This window comes from Camellia sinensis, chromosome 9 (genome assembly GCF_055761805.1).
Source record: "Camellia sinensis isolate YWXY chromosome 9, ASM5576180v1, whole genome shotgun sequence".
Taxonomy (NCBI): Eukaryota; Viridiplantae; Streptophyta; class Magnoliopsida; order Ericales; family Theaceae; genus Camellia; species Camellia sinensis.
Window position 1 is genome coordinate 160,313,939 of NC_138969.1, and position 6,043 is coordinate 160,319,981.

Consider the following 6,043-nt stretch of genomic DNA (forward strand, 5'->3'; position numbering starts at 1 on the left):
ACCATCTCCTATTGGGGAAAAAACAAAAAACAAAAAACGAAAACAAAACCCAAAAAAAAAAAGAAACTCTAATTTTCCAATCAAATTGCTCCCAAGTGGCAGTGAAGTATAAGTAAGAATCATACCAACCCTAAATGCTACCTTTGGAAAGCCCTTATTAAGGCTCCCACTCCCACCTAAAAAAGATCATGGAGTCAATATAAACCATATTTGACCTACCCAATATTAGTACAATTTTTCGCATGGTATGAATCTACCAACCCACATGGTTGAACAATCCTCAAACTCCTCAAACTGAAAGCTTGGTAATGGGAAGGTATTAATTTCCTCCAGATAAATTATTGGTACCAGAAGTCATATTACTTTGAATTCCTCACATTCTTTTCTTTTAGGGCAAATTACACAAATAGTCCCTATAATTTGGGACTCGTGTCACTTTGATCCCTGACTTTTCAATTGTGACACATTTGACCCTGAATTTTGAATCTTGTTCCAAATAAGGACAATTGAAGATACCATTGTTTAATTTCAAGGACAAAATCGTCAATTTAATAAAATATAAATTAATTTGACAAAAATAAATGTCAAAAAAATATTTTTAATTTTTTAAAAATTATTTTTATCCACCAATGATAAAATTATATAAAATTGATAAAAATTAATAAAAATTACATGATTACTTTTTTAAAATTAATTTTACATAATCATCATCCAAACATATAATAAAAATTAATTTAGTAAAAAAAATAAATAAATGTCTACAAGATTTATCAATTTTATATAATTTTATTTTTAGTGGGTAGAAATAATTTTTAAAAATTCAAAAATACTTGTTTGACATTTATTTTTATCAAATTAGTATATATTTGATCAAATTGATGATTTTACCCTTGAAAAATCTAATGATATATTCAATTGTCCTTATTTGGAATAAGATTCAAAATTCAAGATCAAATGTGTCACAATTGAAAAGTCAGGAATCAAAGTGACACAAGTCTCAAACTACAGGGACTATTAGTGTAATTCACCATTTCTTTTATCTTACTTTTTATGTTCCCCTTCTCCTTGTTTCAACTGTGATTTCCGCAAACCAACCAGCACTACACTTTTTGTGTTATTTCCTTCTAGAAAAAAGTATATTTACTTTGCTTTATCCCTTTTTCACTTTATCCCATCTTATTTTTGTGGCCCTGAAAAGGAAAAGGTAAAGTCCCGAAGAAAAACACAGAAAAAGCAACAAATGAAGAAGTGGAAAGGAGGATCACTACAAAATGGCACTAAGAAAAATGTTTTGGTATTTTTATCTGATAAAATTTTTCCCACTGTTGAAATATACTGCTCTATATGGAAAATTATAAGGCTAAATCAAATCATAAAAAATCACTACATCATTGTCATTCATCATTAGAAGAGATAAAGAAGATAGAATGTAAGGACAATCACAGATTTCCCTTATCTAGCACAAGTGATAATTGATGTTATCACAAACTAGGCACACTAATTTGACTTTCAAAAATTAGGCACACTAATACCAGCGGGCACATGATGCCAATCGAGCAACAAAATGGTTGTGGTCGCCACAATGGCCTTACCAAGTCTATTCATGTTTATCATGTTGGTGCCTTGGTGGTCGTGAACGATAGGTGCAATGTTGAAGATATATATTGCTCAATAAAGTACACCAAACTATACGATCCTAAGCATGTTTTGTGCATAAACCCTGAATTCAAGTCCTTCCAAAAGCTTGAGAGTCAACAATCTAACAACAATAAAAGTTATAGCTTGGGTACACATCAAAAACAAAAAGAAAAATACTTAGATATGGTGTCATGTAACAGATGGTGCTTGAGGTCAATAAAAACAAGCCCCTGTGATCATTTTTGTCCACTCATGTGTTGTTTACACTAAATAATTGTAACAAAGTCCTTTTAAAAAGCCATCAAGAGGGTACCTTTTGAAGATGTCAAAGTAGAAAGAAAGTTCAAATTTGTAGTGGCACCACATGATTCACCCTTGAAATGAAATTTGATCTTCAAACAATGCTATTGAAACAAACAGCTTGTGGGCACAACTTAAGGTGTCATGTTGTTGATCTACCAGTCAACTTGAATGGGTAAAAAGGCCAAAACCAATTCAACAACCCACTGAGTTACTAACCCAGTCCTGAGTCCAAATCAACACCCTCCTTAACCCACCAGCAAAAGCAAGATTATTAAAAAAAATGTGATAATCATTCAACACCAACCACAGAGCTCCAGATCAAAACCACCTCTATTGCTGGGGAAACAACACTCCATAGGAGGACTACAACACCCACAATGGCATCAAATCCACCAAATCCTCCTTAGTCCCAAATGTCGACGACTGTCTCGCATTCTTCAACTCCATCACCATTTCAGAAACCCTAAAATTCATTCAACAGGGCAATTTTGATCCGACTCATGTGTTAAATCTCTGATCAATTCAGACCCATATTTCTGACCAAGATTTGTTTTGTGGAGATGAATCCGATGAGATAGAGAACGAGAAACCAATATATGTGAACGATCAGTTGAGTGATGTGAAAAACTGATGACAATGTTGAGATTGTTAGGAGTGATCACAGAACTGAATGAACACATTTATGGTTAATTGTGAAATTGATTTTTGATTTTCCATAACAACTACTGTTTGAACAACAACATGAATTGTGATTACTGTTCCTGAAAATTAGATTGCAATTGGAATCAGCTTTTCATCAAACAATGCTCTGCATTTTGTGGATGTATGTAGACAGTTACAATTTATTTCGTTTATCATTTTTGAAAAAAAATTAAATTTTTACGACGAACGCTGCTACAGGACCGAACATTTTAAGCTCGAATTTGTCCCGAATTTGGACCGAACATTTTAAGCTCGAATTTGTCCCGAATTTAAAACGACGTCGTTTTAGATTATTTTATCAGTAAGAGAATTTTATTACATGTTATCGGTAAGAGAATCTAAAACGACGTCGTTTTGAGTTTCGAGCCAAATAATTTTGGACCCTCAAACATTTTTCTTTTTCGAATTTACATATAGTAAATAATTTTATAAAAATACGTAATTTTGATATAAATTCATATAATTACATAAATCCGTAATTTTAATATAAATTCATGTACTTACATAAATTGTTATGAATTTATACATTTTTACTTATATAAATTTATAAAAATTTATATAATTTTATAAAAAAAATTACATATAAATGTATTACACAAAGAAATATATCCTCATTTTCAATTGTAGGGTGCTTGGAACGATGGTAAAAGTCATAATTTTTTTAAACTTTTATTAAAATTATATCAAAAAAATTAATTTTTAGCCAGTCTTGCGGATACAAATTTAAAATTTTCAAAAAAAGGAAATTATTGAGAAATTCAATTGCTTTCAATTTTTTTATTTTTTTTTTGGGCCTTTCTAGACTTCTTTTCAAACTTTTTTTAAAAAAAATTATTTTTTCAATCCGTCTAATCCAGTAAAATTCAAAATCCTAAAACTTATTTACATTTTTCTTTAAATTCAGTAACGACGCAAAATAAGTCCAAAAAAAAGAAAAAGAAAAAAATCTCATAGAATGTTAAAGACAGCCATGAGGCTGTAAATAGTGTTGAGGTGTGTAAAACTTGTATAGATATATGTGAAAAATGTATCAAAAGTTATAAAAATACTAAAAATACAATATTGAAATTATAAATATTATTTTTATTTGTTTTTTATTGACAATTCTTATAGTTGTCATTAATATGACCCTTAATATAATTTGGCTCATGTTAACTTAATTCGTGTGTATATCACTATTACAATCACTCCATCAACTCAAATCTTGAATCTATGACCTTCTCACTGTTACAAAAGACAATTATATAGACCACTAGGCTAACTGTTATTGTCCGTTTACCTCTCATCATTGTTTTTTTCCATTTATTGATATCTTAGAGTATCTCCAACCCGTTAATATCTAATTTTATTTTAAATTAGAGTAAAATAAATTTGATTTAATGTGAACTATTCCAATCCTTTTATTGAATTTTCATCAAATTCTTTTTAAAAACTCTCATCTTATCTCAAATTTCACTTTTTATTTAATTTGATGGGGAAAAATCATTTTCAATGCCTCATCTTTTCATCAAATTTGATGAAAAATTTACTTAGTACTCAATTTAATAAAAATAAATAAATGTCTTTTCCTTGATGGGATAAACATTTGATGAAACTTTGATGAAATTACTGGAGATGGTTTTTGAATTTTTTTTATCAAATTTAAATTTAATTTTTTAAAAATAATAATAATAATTAATGATTGAATATGCTCTTACTGTGATGAAATACAAAAAATAAAAATAAAAATGTATTAAAGGCAGTTTTGTCTTGAAGAAATGAGCTGGAAAGCAAATCCACATGAAGCAACCTGAAAAGAAAGGGAAAAGAAGCAAAAAGAAAGGTCCCACCGAGATTTGAACTCGGGTTACTGGATTCAGAGTCCAATGTCCTGACCACTAGACCATGGGACCTCTTTTGAGCTTTTTTTTCTGTTTTAGGATAATATAATATAAATTTGTATATGAAGAGGTTAAGGAAAATTTATTATAAGTGGTAAATATTTGAATTTATATTGAATAATTACAATTTGATGAAAGGAACAAAAGTAATTAATAATTCAACTAATAATTAGAAATCTTTTATTAAGTTACGAAATTATCTTTCCCCTGTTTTTCATCTCCTCCTCCTCCCTTACGAAATTATTTCATCAGTTATCATTTCGAATGAAATTATGTTAGATTCTTCATCAAATTTCAAATATTTTGATTTTTTTTTCTTTCTTGTCCCTTTTTAAGTACAACTACTTAATTAACTGAATTCAATTATTAAACTTGAATACAAATCAGTGAAAACATTTGGGATCACTATTCAGTGGTCTTCGATAATAGGATAGTTGATTATTCAGTAAGAATTTCAATCCTTATCTGCTAAGCTTTTATCATTTCAACATAAACATACTGTTATAAAAATAAAAATAAAAACATAAACATACAATTAATCGTCTGTATAATCTTTCTTTGGTGAGAGAATTCAATCAGGAAAACCCCACTGCCTTGACTGATTGAAGACTGCACAACCAAAATCACCACCGCACGAACAAGAATTCCTAAATTAGCAATCTTTCCTAAACTTGACCATAAAAATTCCCACACATTAGAACTAGGGCTGTCAATCGACCGGACTTAATCCGAATCCAATCCGAAAATTCAAATTCATTTACAAAAAAATCCGATCCACAATTTGAATCCGTTTAATTCATTTATTAAATAGATCGAATATGCAAAAATCCAATTCAATCTGGTAATCCAATCCAATTATTCTCAATTTGAATGAAGACAACAAAAACAAATTATATAAAATTGTATCTCAATGAATAAATAAATGGATTGGATTATCTAATTGGATATCTGAAATTATCATATTCGGATTATCTATAATCAAATATGGGCTAAACAGATTCAAATCGGATTTGGATTTGTTTTGATCGAATTGGATTCGAATTTTGACAAACCCAATTCGAACCCGATCCATTTCCAGGCCTAGTTAGAACGCCTGACAAAATGGACCAAGACGAGAGATCTGCGCAAAAAAAAATTGCTATCGCTCCCTCAAGAAAGGCTTGACCCATAGCCTGACCGAACACAAAATGACAGTTGGTGACCCCAGACTAATGACCATGAGTCTCGATCCAATCATTGCCCCAAAGACTCAAACCCATGTCCCCTTAGGGCACCAAACACATGGAATAAGCTCCCACCCTTGGGTGCCACAGCATCAACTAAACCAGTGCAACATTGTATCATATCCATCCAGAAGAGCATCCAGCTACTATAGTAACATCAACATGATAGCATAAACAAAAATATGTCAATGACCAAACTATTAACATTACTCCCAAACATGAGTTGGTGCAAACAAAAACAAATTTCAGACTATTAAGGTTCTTCCATAATGTCATCAAACATAACCACTAGAATAG

At 30.3% G+C, this 6,043-nt stretch overlaps 1 non-coding gene across 1 annotated transcript; it reads right to left on the minus strand.

Annotated features, from left to right (window-relative positions):
• Positions 1 to 4,463: 4,463 nt before the first annotated feature.
• TRNAQ-CUG (transfer RNA glutamine (anticodon CUG)) lies at positions 4,464 to 4,535 on the minus strand. The gene has a single exon. It is a non-coding gene; the product is annotated as a tRNA-Gln (tRNA).
• Between the last annotated feature and the right edge of the window lie 1,508 nt (positions 4,536 to 6,043).